At 36.4% G+C, this 19,084-nt stretch overlaps 1 protein-coding gene across 2 annotated transcripts in view; it reads left to right on the top strand.

The window, feature by feature from the left end:
* The window catches only part of LOC150078439 (uncharacterized), a 308,908-nt gene that overhangs the window by 37,222 nt on the left and 252,602 nt on the right, over nucleotides 1–19,084 (top strand). For both annotated transcript variants that reach the window (XM_090384725.1, XM_090384724.1), the window contains exon 4: nucleotides 3,167–3,537. The gene's annotated coding sequence lies outside the window, so the exon portion shown is untranslated. The remainder of the gene's footprint in view (nucleotides 1–3,166; nucleotides 3,538–19,084) is intronic.

Genomic DNA, 19,084 nt, shown 5'->3' with positions numbered 1-19,084 from the left:
TCCCTGTTTGTTTATTTTATATTTTTTGCGTTTCGTTTCGCTCTGCATTATTGCCGTACTACTGGCTGATGTTTTTATTTTAAATATCATATTTATTTTAATTATCAGATATATGCCAATAAGTTTATGTTCTTATATATTATGTGTATTACACTATACTGATCTTTTTGTAAAGTTATAAATTAGTTATAGCCTTATTAGATGATAAAATTTCTTGGCTAAAGACAACAAAAAAAATCAGTGCCAACCTACATGATTAGAACCGTTGAGCCGACCGGGCTAGCCAGGTGGGTAAAGTGCCTACCTGGCAACCCAAAGGTCGCGGGTTCGAATCCCGCCTCGGGCTTGGATCAAAGTACTGCAAAAACCTTGGGAGGTGCACTATGGCCACAGAAGCCGATGCGCCAACAACTACCAAAAAAAAAAAAAAAAAAAAAGAACCGTTGAGCTACTTATTTATCACAATTAAATTACTACAATTCCATTACCATGCATTTTTGACTTGGCACATTGTGGCCTTAGTTGCTAATGCACCAACTGACCAATTACCATGCACTGTACTGCAAATTGCTATATTTGTGCATAATCACTGATACGAAGGCTCTATGAATAAGTCATAAATTACTATCAGAGAATGCCTGAGTGTTCCATTTACAGAAGTGCATGTTAATGGGAGGATTTTTGAAAATATTTTTATTTTTTATTTTTGTTTTAGTTTAGGAGAAAGTGCAGTCTTTTTTTTTATAGGCATATTTCTTTGTGCACAATGTACCTATTGTCCTCACCATGTCTGTTCATCCATCCATCTGCATGTAATAACCCAGCTCCTAGTGAACTGATTTTTATATTTGGATCTTTTTAAAGGATTTGAGTCATCCCAAATTTCATTAAAATTAGATTGGACTATAAAAATCCAGCAGTTATTTCTTTATCTGTCCACATATAATAACTCGACTCCCAATGGGTAGATTTTCATGAAATTTTATATTTTTCTCTGTTAGAACAATTTGTCAAGACTTCACAGATATAATTAAAATCAAACCAATAGAAATCCACAATTATGTATTTTATTTTCATACATATGATGTAGGCTATCCATATTGTATATTTTAGCTGAAGCACTGGATATTATGTTTGTTACTATTACTGTTTGAAGGAATGAATGGGCAGTTTAGCAGATGCACAGATGCGAAATGTTCTGTTTGCAGAAGGTTTTTTTTTTTAAGTCATGAATTATTATTGTTTGCCAATGCACTTGAAACGTAATACAGTCAGCCCTCTTATAACACGATAGTTGTGTTCCTAGAAACCCTCGTGCAATGCAAAATCGTGCAATATACACAATAGGCCATATGGGAAAAATAGGGTTAGGTGCCGACCACCCAAGATTGAACACACATTTGTAACCAAAACATTACCAAACACAATAAATAATTGTAATAAAATATGTAAGTATTTTATTACGACTATTATGTAATAAAATATTGCTAATGCTTTTGCTTCTATCGTAAGCAAATTTGTTCTTTGTTTGATTTTCTATACAAACAGATGCCAGCTGTTCCATCTTTTCCTATTCTTTGTGTCTTGATCTAATAGATTTTAATTACACTTTGAGTTGTTCCTGCTATGAAAGTTGTTTTTATTTTCTTTGCATTTTTTCTAATTATTGGCTTTGCCTCATTTAAGCCTGTAGCACATGCAATATCACATGGTCTTTCATTTCGCTGAAAGTGTCTCACAATTTCATATTTCTCCGGTGGGCTGGAGGCCAGTGTGATTTTGGCCATAAACGCTAGTGTGAGGCCGCTAAAAATTTTCCCGGGTAAGAATTTTTGACCCAGTCCGCCTCTGTGTATCGATATTGCTTTTCTTTTTCTCTCTGAATCTGTAGTGTCTTCACCAGGACGCTTTCTGTTCACACCTTTTAAGAATTTTGCTCATTTTTAGGGAATAAAGCACAATTACAAAATGAGGAGGCACGCTTAATATACATAAACAAAGCTGTGTGCGTGTAGCAACTGAATAAACAACACTGCAAAGGCAGAGACACACTATTAACACCTCACTAGCTCACATTTCTAGGGGTTACTACCATAAAACAAAAACAAAATCCAGTTGCGTTTCTGCTAGTCGAATCTTTTGTTATAAACTGGTAGTAAACTCTATCTAATTGCATTTGCGATAATACTGATAGCTGGAATTGTGTGGGTTTTGACGTTATTATGGTGAAATGTGTTTCCCCTTCACTGATACTGTATAAAAACAAATACTGTACATTTTCAGAATCTTCTCTTCATTCCTATGTTGCGTTCAGTTGGGGTGATTCCGCATTCGACTGCCATTTCTTGTAAACACAAAGGCGAATCTTGCATAAGCGAATTCGGTTCGTGTTATATACGATATCATTCCCCTATTTATAAATCGTGTATGATCGAATTCGTGTATTATAAACACGTGTTATACAAGGACTGACTGTACATTGCTTACATTAACTTGTTTGAATGAGAATTTCTGTTTTCTTTCCTGCATTTATAAATATCAGTATTAGTACTGGCAGTATGATTTAAAGAAGTGAGGCTTATACAGCACCAGCCAAAAAAAAAGGAAACCTTTCATTTGCCCATTCCTTCAAATAATTTGTCCAAGCTTTCCTTAAAATTATTCAAACTTTAAGGAAGGAAATGCACATCTTAAACATCCATGACCTAGTCATGGATGTTTAAGATCAGAACAGTGGTGTAGCAACAGGGATTATAATGTCACTGCTTAGACAGTCTGTGGCCCATATTAGAGATGGAATGGTATCCTTGAATGGGAAAAAATAAACGTAGACTAATTTCATATTAGGTGAAACATAATCTCAAATTTCTACTTTAAATGTACATTAGAATATAAGAATCAAAATTGCATCCACTCATATAGTCTTCAGTGTATATGTATTTCATAGTATAGGTGTGCTACATATAAGTGAAGCTTGGCTTAAAAATGATTGAGAAACGCTGCTACATTGTTTGTCACTATGCAGAACTATGGAAAATTATATCATTACTAAAAATGGGCATTTCAATTGAGTGAGTCTTGTTTTCATTCAGTGCTCTTTCATTATTATATTATGAACTTGATTATGTAAATATTTATTAATGTGATTGTTTCCTTTCTTTTTCAGATTTTTATCTTTTTCATGATGAAAATTCATTTAATCACTACACCTAAAGTCATTTTATGTACTGTTATCATTAACCATTTCTAAGAAGAATAGTATAACCCATGATGACTGTTTGAAGGAGTGTCCCTTTTATCAGGGACTCCTTCAATAGAAAGGAGAGAAGTCATGATGTTACCTGTTGACCGTGGACCACAGTGATTTGATACCCTCACTGCTGAAAAGGCCAGCAAGGCTTTGATTAGGTGCTTGCCATTACTTTGCAGCTAGACACCACTGTGGTTATAGGAGTCTGTACAGTATATATATATACACACATATATATTTACTTATGTCTGTATAAATGGACTCAGAGTTTAACAAAAACATCTTGGGTAAGTTTTTTTTTTTTATTATTATTATTATAATGTATTTTTGATGTAATAAACTAATTTTCAGACCACTGTATAAGGAATACTGTTATATTTTGAAAGAAAACAATGCTTCATTAGACTCATAATTGACAATGCTTTTATATTATTATTGAGAAGTTGCTAGATTTAAAAAAAAAAAATTGATTGAGCCATGGTGTTCAAGTTTCTTAACATTAGAAATGTGCCAGATGACTATTTGACCATCAAATGCTTTTAGATATTGTAACTTATAATATATATATATACAAAGGGTACTAGGAAAGTTTTGCAATATGACACAACAATGAATCACAGGAAGCTGCTTGTTGCTGCATGTTGAGACATGTTCATATGTGCATAGTAGCCGCCGCGCCAAGTCGATGGGCTCAGTTATTCATTAGTAGTGAGAGTGTAAAGTGCTTGCGATGGCATCGTGGTCACGAAATGAGATAAGGACAGTTTTGCTGTATAATTTCTTGCGTGGTTTAACCATAGACCAGTGCTTAGAAGAAATGACTCTTGCACTAGATGATGATTGTCTACTTCGTACAACGATATTCAGGTGGTATAGAGAATTCCAAAGGGGAAATTTCACTCTGGAGGATTCTGAGAGGCCGGGAAGGCCACGAACGTCAGTTACGGAGGAAAACGTTACTGCTGTGAGTTAAATGCTTGACGAAAACAGGCGAGTGACCTACCAACAGATAGAGGATACTTTGGGCCTAAATGCACCAGCAATTCGTTCGATTCTGCAAGATCATTTGCACGTGAAGAAACTTTGTTCTCTCTGGGTGCCGCATCAACTGACTGAAGAGCAGATGACACAACGTGTGACTTGGTGGCGGGAGATGTTAAAAAAGTTTGATAAGGGACAATCTCGGTATGTGAACAACATCGTGACAGGTGACAAGAATTGGCTGTACTATTACGATCTGCTGACCAAGGCTCAAAACAAAGTTCGGGTCTTTGATGATGACGACACACCCGTAATTGTCAGAAAATCCCGATCTGTAAAGAAGAAAATGATAGCTGTATTTTTCAAATCAAGTGGAATTGTGGAACGTGTCGTTTTGGACACGCAGAAGACAGTCAGAGCTAAGTGGTATACTGAACAATGCCTGCCTAAAGTCATTGGATCTATGAAGAACCTGCGGCCAAAGTCAAGAATGGACACCTGGTACCTCCATCACGATAATGCTGCAGCTCACCGCGCCAAAGCCTGCACCGAATATTTGACCACGACAGGACTGAAACTTCTCGAGCACCCTCCCTACAGTTCAGACCTTGCTCCCTACGACTTTGCACTGTTCCCGCATGTGAAAATGAAGCTAAAAGGGAGGCGGTTTTCCAGTGATGAGGACCTTCTACGGGCTTGGGACAGCGAGTGTGCTTTACTCCCTAGTGAAACTTGGCAGAACTGGTTTAAAGATTGGTTTCGGAGGATGGAGAGGTGTATTGAATGTAGAGGAAATTACTTTGAAAAAATTAAATAAACAAAGCTGTATTGCAAAACTTTCCTAGTACCCTTTGTATATACTGTGACTGGCCATATCTTATCACTGGTTATTGTTATCAGCTTCTTATTATAATGTATATAAGTTATCCTGCTTTGTACAATTGCATCACCATTTGGTTGTTAGCATTTCTTTTTAAAATAGAACACCTATGCCTTCCTGGACACCTGAAATTACATATTAAGTTAAACATATCTGTTTATTATTTACAACCCTGACCGTGCTAAACAATGTTTACAACCTTATTCCTTGCCACGTGAAAGCATGTTCTTTAAACTCCTAATCTGTGCTCCATGTCTTCACAAAAAGCAAACAGTACATGTAAACAAAAGTAGGTAAACAGTAAAGAAAATATGCTATTGCTATTGCATTTTATGGTTGGTAGTAGAGGAGCGAAGCAATTCAACCCTGCGAGATAACCTTAAATGTTATGTGGTATTCGGGGCATTTATTTCCACTGTTCTAAAGTGTTATGGTCTCCAAGTTAGGTCCTGTTATTGATGTTAATTAGTGTCTAAACATTTTACATTTTAATAAATGAAAAAGGACCTGTTGTACTGGAGTCCATGACTAAAAGAAAATAACAATACAGTATACATCCAGTGACAAATTTTCATGACTAAAAAATGGAGCTATCAGGGTAAATGGACCCTTTCTTCAGCATTATAGTGCGTACAGATTCTAATAGAATATGGACGATAGAGATAAAATTTAACAGATAACAAGAGGTGTGTGTGTGCGTGCACTGGTGTGTACATGGCCACGTGATTGAGCATTTATATACTTGAACGGCGTTCATTGTTGGTACATGGACGTGTGTGGGTTTGTTGAGCATTTGTTGAGCTTCAAGACAGTTGATTCCAAGATAGAATGTAGTCTAGTAGCTCCATTTTTAGTCATTAAAATTTGTCACTGGATGTATACTGTGCTGTTACTTTCTTCTTCTCTTTTACATTCTCTTGCAAGTGATCACATGATACTTCTGTACTGTGTCCATTGTTTACTTTCTGTGAATAGACTAGAGTTTTGTTTACAGGCCCCCCCCCCCCAATCCCACAACTCAAAGTGACTGAATGAAAATCTAGATAGGAAAGTAAAAAGATATAGAAAGATTAAATTTGTGGAAGATGCATTTCTGAGATAGTTAGCAAATGCAAGATTAAAAAATACTCTTATTATTAGAAATATCCTGTGTGGAAGAGTGAAGAGATTTGCTAAATTGGTATAAAAGATTTTGTCTATAGACAGCTGGCTAATCAGGTGGAAGGAGAAACATAACATTGTGTGAAAAATAATTTCAGAAAAAAATCGCACTGTGATATCCAGTGCTTTTCTTTTGTAAAAAAAATAGGTGCCAGTACTCATTCTTTGCCATCAGGAAAAATTGAAAATTAAAAGGATATGAAAAGTACTCAATTTTTTTTTTCTGATATTGTTACTTCAGTAATAATGTTTTTAGAATAAGAACAACAAATTAAGTATATTAACACAGTTTATTAAGCAAAAATTTATTATTCAGGTATGTAAAAAATAATAACGTAAGTAAAAATAATTTCATAATAAAGTTTTTGTAGAATATTCCAAATTTTATTAAGTTCTCATCCGACACCCTATGCTAGGAGTCGGCAACCTTTTTTGAGTGAAGAGCCATATTTGATCTAATTAAAAAAAGAGAGAGAGAGAGAGAGAGAGAGAGAGAGAGAGAATCTGAAGAGCTGCACCTCATCTCAAGCTGTGAGGAGGCGATTTATTAATACTGAAAAAAACATAGCAAACATCCAATTAGGTACAAATTTAATGTGACTTTTGCTGATGAACTTCTTGAGCGAGTCTCTCAACATCATGCGAGTATGTCGTAATTAAACATGCTAAGCTTTAAACGTGCTCACATTGTTCATATGACAGTTTCTTGATTTATTTTTAATATAGTTCATGTTCAAAAATATATGCTCTCAGAAATACGTCGAACCAAAAACTTGAGAGAAGTCCAAATGCAAATATTTTCAAATTTGTATATGGGCCCGGTAAGCTACTCCATGCATCGAGCACAAGTTGGTCTGCATTTTAAACTCGTATATCGCCATCCATTTGTGTAGAATTGCAATAGCAGCTTTTGCCTCTCCAAATCCTCAATTTCAGTTTTAAGGCATTTTAGTCTTGCACTCCACATGCCCTTGATTTTTAAGACCTCTTAACTCCATTTCAAATTGTGCTTTATGTGAGCTGTAAAGTTAAAGAACCGCAATTATGTGTTAAAAAAGCTGCATGCGGCTTGCAAACCACAGGCTGCCAACTTCTTTTCTTTCTCTTTATGTGTGTCGGTTGCTGAATGACGTTTCCGAAGCAACCATGAATCGACATATTTGCTGGATCGAAGCGGGTCAGCGGTGGCTCTGCAATTTTAAGAAACAGTAGCGAAGAAACTGTTTTTGTTATCAACGAAACACTGGTTGGGCTGGCGATCAGATTCATTTGTGAAAATCCTTGTTCACATTCACTCGATGAAATTGGTATCATACTCAGAGCATTCTTCAATTCTTCCGAAACTTCTTATCAATTAAGTATCCACGAATTGCATCTCTTTCATTTAACTGTAACCTAATTGACAATTTTCTAACTTCGCTTTCACCAAATGCCAACAATTCGCGTTTAGAAGGATTAATACCTTTATTGTCCTCATTTTCCGTCTTTCATCATCAGTATTGTCACTAGTCCTTAAATTTGAATTTTTTCTTTCTTTTCTTTTTTTTTTTTTTTGAAGCTGTCCAAAATGTCAGTGTCATTCGGATATTCAGGTACTGTGACCATGTAAACAGAGATAGGGAAAATTTACTGAAAAATGTGGATAATGCACTTCCGCGAAACAACAGATTATTTGTCAGAGTAAAAGAAAATCACTTTTCTAATTCTTGAACAGGGTGCTTACATTTGATTCGCAGAGGTGTCCAACCCACGGCCTGTGAGGAAAGTGAACTAAAACAGCATTTTAAATTTTGTTTATTATCTCATTAAATGTTTTGTTCAGTAAATGTAATTGTGTATTGTACAGTACTTAATAAAATTTCCGAATATTTTCAATTTTACTTTTACATGCAAAAAGATATGGAAAATATAACACACTAAAGAAATCTAACTTTGAATTTTTTTGAATATGGCCACTGTATGGGAAAAGGTTGGACACCATTGCAGTAGGTGGGCCAGTGCCCATTGGGAATACACCTTGATCTGCTCACTCTTGACTAGCACGACTCCTCTGTATGTAGTGCATTATAGCCACAGTTGCTGATGCACCAACAAACCTAACAACAACCTCCGCATGTGGGACAGATGGTCGGATAGGTTTTAACAGGTACCACTAAGTTGTAGAATGCATTAGTTCTCTTAATTCGTGCAGCAGGACTAATTACCTAAATTGCCTGAAGGCCAGAAATGTGAACAGTGCATACTGAGTTAATTCTCTCTTAATCCGTTTGCTATATGATAATTTTATTCGCGCAACGGAAAGTATTTTAAATGTAACTTCCAAGGGGAAGTCAAAATAATTCGCTATAAAAGGAGTTTGTTAAACAGAGGTCCGACTGAGTAATTTAGAATTATAAAAATGGTTATACAGTTTTATATAGAAATATCTTAACAATAGACAGTAAAAAATGCAAATTTGGTTAAATGATTTTAAGCTTACAGTCAGTCCTCGTATAGCACGATAGTTGTGTTCCTAGAAATCCTTGTGCAAATCAAAATCGTGCAATATAAACAACAGGCCCTGTGGGAAAAGTAGGGTTAGGTGCCGACCACCCAAGATTGAACACATATTTGTAATTAAAACATTACCAAACACAATAAATAATCGTAATAAAATTCTTACGTATTTTATTACGACTATTATGTAATAAAATATTGCTAATGCTTTTGCTTCTGTCATAAGCAAACTTGTTTTTTGTTTGATTTTCTATCCAAACAGATGACAGCCGTTCCATCTCTTCCAGTTCTTTGTGTCTTAATCTAACGGATTTTAATTACACTTTGAGTTGTTCCTGCCATGAAAGTTGTTTTTATTTTCTCTGCATTCTTTGTAATTCTCGGCGTTGCCTCATTTAGGTCTGTAGCACGTGCAGTATCACATGATCTTTCATTTCGCTCCAAGTGTTTCCCAATTTCATATTTTTTTTCTATCAACAGAGGTGGACTGGCCATAAGCCTTACCAGGGAAACCCCAGTGGGCTGGAGGCCGGTGTGATTTTGGCCATAAACCATAGTATGAGGCCACTATAAATTTTCCCGGTTAAGAATTTTTGACCCAGTCCGCCTCTGTTTATCGATATTGCTTTTCATTCTCTCTCTGAATCTGCAGTGTCTTCACCAGGATTCTTCCTTTTCACACCTTTTAAGCATTTTACTCATTTTTAGGGAATAAAGCACAATTACAAAACGAGGAGGCATGCTTGATAGACATAAACAAAGCTGCGCGTGTGTAGCAACTGAATAAACAACATCGTAAAGGCAGAGATTAACAACTCACATTTTACTAAAGCACATTTCTGGGGGTTACTACCATAAAACAATTTACATTTGCGTTCCTGCTAGTGGAATCTGTTATAAACTGGTAGTAAACTCAATCTAATTGCATTTACGATTATACCGATAGCTGGAATTGTGTTGGTTTTTACGTTATTATGGTCAAATGTGTTTCCCCTTCACTGATATAAAAAACAAATACATTTTCAGAATCTTCTCTTCGTTCCTATCGTGTTGCGTTCGGTTGGGGTGATTCTGTGTTCGATTGCCATTTCTTGTAAACACCAAGGCAAATCGTGCATAAGCAAATTCGGTTCGTGTTATATAAGATATCGTTCCCGTATTTATAAATCGTCTATGATCAATTTCGTGTAGTATAAACACGTGTTATACGAGGACTGACTGTATTTGAATAGTAGGTAAACGTGAAAATAATTTATGTAATATTACAAATTTCAAAGTGCACTGCATCCAAATGGCACACGTCACTGTTAATAAAGGTGCCGGTATGCCGTACTGTTGCATACCGTCCCAGAAAAAGCACTGGTGATATCAGTTCAGCAAAAAATTAGGTGGAAAATGTCTTGTTTAATTTATTGGTACAGTTTATTTTACTTATCAACTTAACAACTGTGTGGTACTACACTCAGGGTAGTGGAGAATGAAAGAGATCTAGGGGTAATTGTGCAATCAGACATGAAATTCTCTGAGTAATGCAGGCATGCTGCGAGGACAGCTCATGGAGTTTTGTCAGTGTGTTATACAGAAACTTTGCTAGCAGGGATAAGGAGTTCATTATTCCTTTCTATAGGGCCATGTTTTGGCCATATCTTGAGTACTTTATACAGGTCCTGGAGGTCTCATTTTATCATCTAGAAAGGCTTCAGTTCTGCAGTTGCAGTGTCTCGAAACCAGGCACCTGCAGGGAGATCTGATTGAGGTGTTTAGAGCCTTGAATGGATTGTGAAAGCCAAAATGTTAATGGTATTCTTCCACTTTTTGAATTTGCTGTGTAACCAACAGCAAATTTAAAATGGGAAGCATTCAAAGAATTAATCTTGGTAGCTACTAGGCTTTACATACCATCTAAGAAATATTTTTTAAGGTTTAGCCCTAAATGGATGTCAGATGAACTAATGAGACATGTGGCAGAGAAGAAAAATGCATGGGATACATATAAATTAACTGGCGACATGGAAGCCTATGATAGATATAAGCCGGTCTGTAACCAAGTCACAAAGGAGATTAGGCAGAAAAAGGCAGCTTATGAGAAATCTTTGGCAAAGGATGCAAAGAAAAACAGTACTTAAAGACTTTGAAACTCTAGAAGGGGATGAACCAGATTGGTCCACTGGATAGCGATGGTTCAACATTTGAGGATCCTGCTCAGGTGGCTAACAAACTAAATGAGTATTTTGCATCTACATTCACACATGAGGAGTTACTCAAGAAGGGGAATGCCAAATGTGAAGTAAACTCTGGCAGTAAGCTAGATAATCTTGTAACAACTGAGAGTAAAGTGGAGAAGAAATTGTTGAAGATAAACACAAGAAAAGCACCTGGGGTGGATGGGATCTATCCAGTTATATTAAAGGAGGCAGCAAAGGAAGTAAGCAAACCCTCAGCTATAATTACGAGAGCTCCTTGGACTCAGGGGAGGTACCCATAGACTGGAGATGTGCAAATGTGACCCCAATTCACAAAGGAGGATCAAAGGCTGACACAAGTAATTATAGACCTGTGAGTTTAACTTCTGTTCCTGGAAAATTAATGGAGGCACTAGTTAAAGAAGCACTGCAGGATCATCTAGACAAGACTTCAGTTATAGCTCTGACACAGCATGGTTTTGTTAAGGGAAAGTCTTGCCTGACCAATTTGATTGGATACTATGATGCAGTCACAAAAGAACTGGATACAGGAAATAACCTTGATATTATATATTTGGATCTTAGAAAGGCTTTTGATACTGTTGCACATAGAAGACTGCTGCACAAATTAGAGCAGTGTGGCATTTGGAGGCAAATTGCTGCTATGGATAAAGGGATGGTTGAGTGGGAGAAGACAGAGTGGTAATCAATGGACATTGCTCTTCGTGGACTAATGTTATTAGTGGAGTCCCTTAGGGTTTAGTGTTGGGTCCATTGTTGTTTTCTGTATTTATAAATGATACTGATGATGGTATATCAGGCTTAATGTCCAAATTTGCAGACAATACGAAGGTTGGCAGGGATGTTAAGAACACTAATGACAGTACGCTGCTGCAACAGGATCTAGAAAAGTTGAGCAGATGGGCTGAGAGGTGGCAAATGAAGTTTAACATTGACAAATGTAAAGTACTACATATGGGAAGCAGTAACTCCAGAATAACGTGTCAACTCTGTGGTACTACACTGATAGTGGTAGAGAATGAAAAGGACCTGGGGGTAATTGTGCAGGCAGATCAATACTACTACTATTGTTGTTGTTGTTTGGTTTTTAGGAGCATTAGCAACTAAAACCATATTGCATCCAGGGATATGCGATGGTCATTACCTGACCTTTCTGCATCCTCCATATTTGGTGGTCACAGGCTCGAACCCCGGTCTAATCAAGAAGCGTGTGCTACGCACTGCTGCTCCTGCCCACCTGGCTATGGAAGCGCCACTACTACTGTAGTACAACGTTTACAGTTACCTATAATTTATGTACTGTGCTGGGTGAGGAATGACGATTGATAAAATGAACAACTGCTTATATTTCATCAAAAAAAAAAAATTCTCCAATTAATACTATCAGCTATCTAACATTTCCAAATTTTGTAGTTCAGTATGACCACAATAAGCAGCATCCGCTGTATTATTATTTTCCTTGGATTCCTAACTTGCTAAAATATGCTATTCCATGCGCATTTTAATTTTTATATTTTTAAAAAATATATATACAGTGTCAGTCTTATGATATCTGTAAGCCATCATCAACCATTTTCAATCCACTGCAGGATGAAGGCCTTTCCAGCAACTTTCCAGTTTTTTTCTGTTTTGTGAATTGGCCATTCAATTACTATCCATGTATTTTTTTTTTTTTTTTCTTTTCATGAATTTCATCTGTCTATCTCTGTTGTTGTCCTCCAAGTTTTCTGTTAGTGCCTCTCGGGCACCATTCTGTTAATTTCTTAGTCCATATGTCATCGTGTCTTCGAGCTATATATCCTGCCCAAATCCATTTCATTTATTTAGTTTTGAAGAATGCCCTTTATTTGTGTTTGCAGTCTAATCCATGTGTTTCTCTTCTTATCTAACAGTCTGATTCCTAATATGATTCGTTGTGTAGTTTTCAACTTCTCTTCCATTTTTTTTGGTGAGTGCCCAAGTTTTACTTCCATAAGTTATGGTGGGGTGTATACGCTGACTCATTATTTTACGTTTCAGACAACGGCTCCTCAGTTCCTGAATGCTATCCATCCAAAATTTATTCTTCTCTTGACTTGCAGCCATTTATTATTATTACAGCTAAATGACTTGTCCCAGATAAGTATATGAATTGAACTTTTCAATTACTGCTCCTTTATATCTCATTATATGGCATACTTGTTCATCATTACTTTTATTTTAGCCATATTCATCTTTAGTTCAAAATCCTTACCAACTCTGTATAACTGATTAAGATTTTCCCTTAATTCTTTGGAATCATGGCTTATGATCACAATGTCATCTGCAAATCGTAAATGGTTTAGATACTCTCCGTTCACATTGATCCCTTTCTTCGACCAGTCTAATCTTCTGAAAGCTTCCTCAAGGGCAGCAGTAAACAACTTCAGAGATGTTGTCCCTTTGTCAAACTCCTTTCTCAATTTTATATTTGCTGCTGTCTTTGTCTAGTCTAATGAAGGAGGTAGATTTCTCATATATTTTCTTCAAAATCATAATGTATGGGATATTTATGCCTTGTCTTTCCAGTGCCCGAAACATTGCCTGATGCTGTGTGGGGTTAAATGCCTTTTCATTATCCACAAGTGCCAGGCATAATGGCGTTTTATATTCATTTGCTTTCTCCATTAGCTGTGATATTTACATGAAGGTGATCCATAGTTAAAAATCCTGTCCTAAAGCCAGCTTGCTCTTTTGGTTAATTCTCAAGTATTTGTAATCTGTTAGTGATGACCCTTGTGAACAACTTGTAGATGTGGGACAACAAACTTAATTGATCTATAATTTCCAATTTCTGATTTATCTCCTTTCTTATGCAGCAAAATTATGGTTGCATTATTCCACTCTTTAGTTGTCACACCTTTCCTAATGTATTTTGTGGAGAGTCTTACCAGTTTCTGTGTCGTGTCTCTTCCTCCCAATTGTAACAACTCTACAGTAACTTAATCTTCACCTGGGGCTTTCTGATTCCTCATTTTTTTTCAGTGCATGTTCTACCTCATCAGGAAGGATATTGGGTATGTCGTATGTGTTGCTGATTTGTGATCCATCTTCTCTACTGCTGGTATTATTCCCTCGCTCCTTATATAGTTCTTTATAGTAGTCTTCTGCTATTTATAAGTACACCACCATTATTCTTCAGTTTCAGTATCATTTGTCCTTCTGTATTACTGTTCATGTCTGTTAGCATTAGCATTAGTAGAGGCATTTGATACAAGAAAGCAAGCTTATGCAGCATCAGCCAAAAAAAAAAAAAAAACCACTTCCACTTCACCCCTCTGTTCGTTCAAAATACCTGTCCAGCTGAGCCTTAAACTTATTTAGGCTATCAACCTCCACCACAAGGAATGGAAGTCTGTTCCACCAACCAACCACCCGCTGGCTAAAGGCAAATTTCCGCACGTCTATCCTACATCTGTCTTTCCTCAATTTGAATTTATGCCCTCTCAGGTGATTTTTCTGAGCTAGAGGAAGAATCCCATCAGCATTGAGCATGCTTAAACCATTCAAGGCTTTATACACCTCTATCAGATCACCTCGCTGGTGCCTAGTCTCCAGACACTGTAATTTGCAAAACTTAAGCCTTTCTTCGTAAGAGCACCCCTTTGTTCCATTCACTAATCTTGTTGCCCTTCTCTGTACTCGTTCCAGCAGCTCTACATCCTCCTTGAAATGAGGCCTCCAGACCTGTATACAGTACTCTAGGTGTGGCCTGACCATTGCCTTATACAATGGAATAATCACCTCCTTATCCCTGCTGGAAAAATTCCTGTATATCATTGACAATACTCCATGAGCTACTCTTGCAGCCCGTCTGCACTGTTCAGAGAACTTCATATCTGCCTGCACAACCACCCCCAAGTCCCTTTCATTCTCTACCACTGTCAGTGTAGTACCACAGAGTTGATACGTTGCTCTGGGGTTGCTGTTTCCCATGTGTAGTACTTTACATTTGTCAATGTTAAAGTTTGATTTTATTTCTTTTTTTTGCTTAATACTTGTTCTACTTTTCTTATGTTAAATCTTCTTATGTCCTCTCTGTCTCTTTCTAATGACTGCATAACTTAATTTTCTCCTTGCGAGTGTTTATTTTGCTCTTCATTTGTTGTCTTCGGTTCATTATGACAAGTGTTTCTTGACAAGTTCACTTCATCATGACAAGTGTTTTTTTCTTCTTTGGATTTCTTTTTACTTATAGGTTTCTTGGGCTTTATCACTTTCAGAAAGTTGTATTCCTCGTCAATATCTTGGTCCCGAAAGGTCTGTAGAAGCTCAAACTTGTTCTTAAGTCCCAGTACATACTCTTCTTTTTTTTTTTTTTTTCTTCTCTTTGTTATCTCAAAGACCTTCATATTATTTACTCAAGCCAGGTTTTTCCTTTCTTTTCTTACATCTATATCAAGTGTGCATCTTGCCATTCTGTGATCACTTCCAACATTTACCTTGTTCAGGATGGTAACATCATTAACAATATATCTTCTGTTAGTGAGGATGAAGTCCATTTCATTAGTTGTTAATCCATTTGGGCCCTTCCGTGTCCTCTTTCTGTTCACCCTTTTCTTGAAAAAATGTTGCCCTTTTCTGTAAGCCATACCTACTTATAAATGCAGCTGCTGTCAGTTTAAGAGTAGCATATGAGAGCACTTTCAATAAGTTATCTACCTTGACTATAAATATAAAAAAAACTGCAGTTTTTTCATATTTTCACAAATGTCAATCTTATTTGCAAACTCCAGCTTAATATGATGAAATACAAAAGAATGAAAGAGATTTAAAGTAATTTTTAATTGCCATAATTTTAAAAAAATTGGAGCATCGGGCCAATTCCTGAGAGATTTACGTATTGAAATTGACAATAAGTGAACTAATAATCAGAACTGATACTACAAAACATCTGCTGATTCTGCTGTTTGTTTTTTGTGGGAACATGTAGTAACATGCAACAATGAAGTACTTCCTCACTTAACAAAAGCACATAATCTTCTCTTGTTTTAGACTCCATGACCTCGGCAGCAGAGCTGATGATGATTAAATCAGAACCATCTCGATTTAGCCTGCTATGGTAATCACCTTCCAAAAGGAAAGAGGCAGATGAACTAACAGTTCGTCTAACAAATTTACATATATTCTTCATAACAAGGAGTAATGACCTCAGTATATGGATGTGGGTTATGTTTGATCAAACATATAGTTTTATATTTTCACATAATGACATAACATTTAAAAAGTACAATCAAAATGCTTTATTCAAGCTGGAATAATGGAGCATTGAATATCCTTTCTACATATGTGAAAGTATTCTGCCCAACATATTTCTTGGAGTGTTTTTGATTGCTTGTCCCAGAAGTTTGATTCAGAAATTCCTTCCTTGAGGAATTCCTTAACTCCCCCCCCCCCACCCTTTTTTTTGGATCAAATCTTTCATCAGTGAGGGCTGTAATTGGGCTATAGTTAGTTGATCTCAGGCAGAGGGAATATAGCTTTTCCCAAGTTTTTTAGTCTGCCTAACATATCTTCCTGTGAACACAAACTTGTGCAGCCAGTACATGCACAATATGGCTGAAGGCACTAATTCACCATTGAACTAACAACAAACAATGACTCCACTCTGCATAGTTTCATCAAAATGGAAGAATTTAGCATTTGTTAATATTTTAATATTAGTATTAAAATGGCATAATGAAGCGAAGAAATGAACTTATTTCTCATCTTCCAAAAAAGAAAAGAAAATCAGAAATTGTCATCACAGAGAAGTGCCTATCCAATTCCTCTGAACATCACTAGCAATTTCTGAATTGTGAGGATGTGCAAAATTTAGCTCCTGCATTTATGTTCATAATTTCAAATAAATGATTTGAACTTTGAAAAATCAGATATCATTGGAAAGAGAAAGAATTGTTGAGCAAGTCTGTGAAATTTAATTTCAATTGCTCTAAGGGTGGTGGAGATGTTAGAAAATATAGATTGGTGTTTTTTTATGGGCTTCACTAGCATAAGCTACACTTACAAAGTATTGTTGTGGAGACCATAGACTTTAGAGGTTTGCTAATACAAGCCACTTCCAGTCTAGTTTCTTCATTCATTACCATGTTTATTTTTTCTTTGTGACAACTGCCTATATTTACTTATTTCAAGAGATGATTACAGTTATACAAACTGCCAATCTGCTAATTGGTTGATTCTTATTACCACTACATCTGTAGCTGACAATGCTAAAAAAATCAAAATGTACAAACCCCCAATGCATCTCACAACTTGGTAATTTTTAGCTAGCTCGCTAGAAGCATGGCTATCAAAGAAGGGGGTCCAAAGTGCTATAACCACAACTAAGAAGGATCATAGTTTACAACAGGAGTACAGTTAACAAGAAAGGTGTTTCATAGAGGCGGACCAGGTCAGACAGGGATCAATTGCCACTGAGAAGCTAAATGAAAATGGCATCACTATTGAATATATGATTATATAAGAGCCTTAGGAATTTAAACTGAAATTCCTATGGTTCTTACATTTGACACACAAAAATTTATCAAGAGAGAGGGAGAGAGATAGGAGACCTATTCCAGAAGCATTTCTCCATTCAGGCTATCAACAGAGATGACATCAATTCTGAAGTCCAGCTCAAATTGACTTAAAGTTCAAGTTTAACACTACTGTTAACTGAATTCTTGAGTTTTGCCTTAGTGTTAAAACATGGTAGTTGCAAGGGACAGATTCTTTCTGTAATTGTATGATGGGAGCGAATGAGCAATACTGTGGTATTGTTCATTTTAAAATGAACAATACCATAGTATTGTCCCATTTTAAAATGCTTCAAATGAGTAGTATATAGCCACTCCTAAGGCATGCACCAATCCCGCCTGGTCTGCAGCCACTGTGCAGGCGAAAGACATTTTCAGAATGGCCAAACAAGCAGAATCCTCCTCTTTGTGCCAACTGTAAAGGAAGGTAGAAACTGAATTGTCGCACCATCAGGGATGCAAATTGTCCAGAAATAAAAGAGCAGTTGAGTTTGTAAACTTGCAAATCAGTCATGGATAACTCCTCCACTCAGACATCTGTATGTATGTATGCACAACCAAATTCACTAATGCAACATTGTGGGCTGCCTTTATACTTCCTTAAATAATGCAAATTAATGCCTGAAAATTTATAGGCATTGTAAATCAGCAGTTGATGAGAAAGCTGATATTCTCTGCTTCCAAAAGCCATTCTGTTTCAACTATAAGGATTGTCCAAGTTGATGTAGAAGAGTGCTTCGCAGAAATATTCCTTAAATATCTTAAATTGTCACAAGGATAGACCGTACCCTTCAAGATTTTTTGGAGGTATAAGAAATCTTGAAAGGTGCAGATAGATATACAGCAGGCCCCTGTTATAACGTGGTTCGCTTTATGCTGATTTGCTATAACGCTGTTCTTATATTATAACCCGTATCTGGCTATAATGCTGTCACTGATCACTATAACGCTCTTTTACAGATTGCATTTTTGGCATATTTAACGAAATCGTTTCATTTGATGGAGTCGATAGCTTGAAAATGAATAGCAAAACAGCATTAAAACATTTTCCATGCCGACTTGAGAAATTTTCCCAAGCTCAGTGAAATTTTCTAGCATGCTAATTTAATTGCAGTACAGTGACTTGTTACGTAGTTCCAAGATCAACATTTTAAAAAATTATCTAGTATATTGCTTGTAATATTTGCATCATATGCATTTATCCAAAGTCTAGTCATCACTCAGTACAGTATTAGACATCGTGCGTAACAGACAGTTTACTCGAACATTGAATCGTAATTGATGCAACCAAAGCAGTTACATTTTCGAAGAGTTAATAATGGTCGATAAGAATGAAAAAGCAACAACATCTGGGTGCAGTACGAAGACTAAATGTAAGAAAAAGACTGAATTTGAAAATTAAATTAGATGTTTTGAAGAGAATCGATTCCGGTCATCGACAAGCGGATGTGTGCCATAATTTAGGACTTGCAAGTTTAACTGTAAGAACAATTATAAAAAAAAAAAAAGAATTCATTTTAGCAGCGGAAAAGATAGCTGTTCCACTGCAAGCAACTAGGGCTAGGCTGGCTATTAG

Source organism: Mastigoproctus giganteus, chromosome 11 (assembly GCF_048544385.1).
Source record: "Mastigoproctus giganteus isolate SK-2022 chromosome 11, ASM4854438v1, whole genome shotgun sequence".
In the NCBI taxonomy this organism is placed as follows: Eukaryota; Metazoa; Arthropoda; class Arachnida; order Uropygi; family Thelyphonidae; genus Mastigoproctus; species Mastigoproctus giganteus.
The sequence above is the reverse complement of the archived record's forward strand: the minus strand, read 5'-3'. Positions and strand labels throughout refer to the sequence as shown.